Source organism: Eucalyptus grandis, chromosome 3 (assembly GCF_016545825.1).
Source record: "Eucalyptus grandis isolate ANBG69807.140 chromosome 3, ASM1654582v1, whole genome shotgun sequence".
NCBI classification, from domain to species: domain Eukaryota; kingdom Viridiplantae; phylum Streptophyta; class Magnoliopsida; order Myrtales; family Myrtaceae; genus Eucalyptus; species Eucalyptus grandis.
Window position 1 is genome coordinate 60,651,976 of NC_052614.1, and position 2,149 is coordinate 60,654,124.

Below are 2,149 nucleotides of genomic sequence, written 5' to 3' on the forward strand. Positions count from 1 at the left end.
TGGTGATAAAATTCACATTCTTTAATTCAAGATGTTTGGTTTAATTTATATTTTTGTTTCATCTTCTACTATGTTCTAATTTTCTTTTGTTAGGGTTACGATGTAGCCCAACCATGATGATATGAATTTCATGATTATTGTACATGCAAGTGATTTCATTCATGTGAATTTTATATTATTGTACTTAATGCTTTTAAGTGATTGGCCACCACTTGAATAATCTGATATGCATATTTGAGACTGAGAAGTAATAGTATTCAATTGCTCATTATAATATATAATCATGAATTAAACGTGGATAGAATTATATCGCATTATTTGTGTAGCTTTCAGTGATAAGGTGATTTAAAATACTTATCGTAACCGGGATTATTTATAAATTTTAATGCACTTATGTTTATTTAAATTCACATAGATATATAGTTGATTAATAAATTGAGTAGATTTGCTATACCTAGAGATATGATAGTAAATAGATTAGGAAATTTCACTGTCACGTGTTTGATATTGTTCTTATATGCGTAACAATCCGAAATTCATATCTAGTGGTTATGGTGAAATCAGATGCTTTAACATATTTATTTGATTAATTTACTACATTTAGTCTCCAAATTTTTCTTTTATATTTTTAGTTTTAATTTATTCTCAATTCTATTTAGATTTGTTAGATAAATTTTAGAATTAATTTATTTTTAGTATTTAAGTAGTTTATTAATCATCAATCTCCGTGAGACAATACTTTTTCTCATTATTAGATTATTCGTTCGACACGTTCACTTGCAATTAGAATTTTATGAACAAGTTTTTTACGCCATTGCTAGGGATTTTTTGTTTAATACTAATTAATATTGATACTAGATAATTCTAGTTTTAATCTAGCTTTTTTTTTTTTTTAAGGTGTACATCGGTTTATGACACGTAGCCAACAAAGGAAACTTGCTGAGTTTGATCCAAAAATCAAATGTATATTTAAAAGGCAATTAAGAGAACAGAGTAATCTGGCTAAGAAGATGACAGATTGTGAGAATGAAAATCCATGTAAGCTCTTGAGAGATTATACTGCACCGACAGTTCAGGGCACCACATTAAGTATCAGGAGACCTGTAATTCAAGCAAACAACTTTAAGATTAAGCCATCACTCATTTAGATGCTTCAACAATTAGTGCAATTTAATGGGCTACCAAGCGATAATCCAAACGCTCACATTGATACTTTTTTTTGAAATTTGTGATACCATTAAATATAATAGAGCTATATATGATGCCATTAGATTGAAATTATTTTCATTCTCTCTTAAAGATAAAGCTAAGAGTTGGATTTCTTCTCTTCTTGTAGTATCAATCACTAATGATATGGCTTATAAATTTCTTAGTAAGTTCTTTCCACCTGCAAAGTCAACAAAGATGCGTAATGATATTACTAATTTTATGTAGATGGATAATGAATCATTAAATGAAGCATGAGAAAAATTCAAGAAATTTCTTAAAAGATGCCCACATCATGGACTACCTGTATGGATGCAAGTACAAACTTTTTATTATGAATCTAGTACAAATCTTTGTTCTATGATTGATGCAATTACAGGGGAAACTCTGAATAATAAAATACTAGAAGAAGTACAATTTATTAGAATAAATGACATAGTTATCAATGGCCTACTGAAAGGCTACTAATGCGAAAAGATAGCAAAGTTCATGAAATGGATGCTTCTGCTACAATTACTGCACAATTTGAAGCACTCGACAAAAAGCTAAATAACATGAGTGTTTTGGCTATGAAAATTTAGAATTTGACACATGATTTTTGTGATGAAGGACATGTTAGCACAGAATGCTAGGCAGGTAACCCATTTTTACAATCTAATGAAAATTCTAACTTCGTTTGAAATTTTAACAGGTCACAGAATAATCCCTACTCCAACATGTACGATCCGGGATGGTGCAATCATCTAAATTTTTCATAAAACAATAAAAATGTGACTAGACTACCGAGATTCAAACAATTAGAAGAGACAAAGTCAAGTTTGGAAGATATAGTCACCAAACTTCCTAACTACACTCATGACTTCATCAAGAGCACATATATAGGATTTCAAAATCAAGATGCTTCAATAAAAAAATCTACAGATGCAAGTAGGTCAGTTAGCAA

The 2,149-nt window shown here is 29.5% G+C and overlaps 1 non-coding gene across 1 annotated transcript; it reads right to left on the reverse strand.

Annotated features, from left to right (window-relative positions):
• Window positions 1-1,401: 1,401 nt before the first annotated feature.
• LOC120292351 lies at window positions 1,402-1,508 on the reverse strand. Its single transcript, XR_005550147.1, has one exon. It is a non-coding gene; the product is annotated as a small nucleolar RNA R71 (small nucleolar RNA).
• Between the last annotated feature and the right edge of the window lie 641 nt (window positions 1,509-2,149).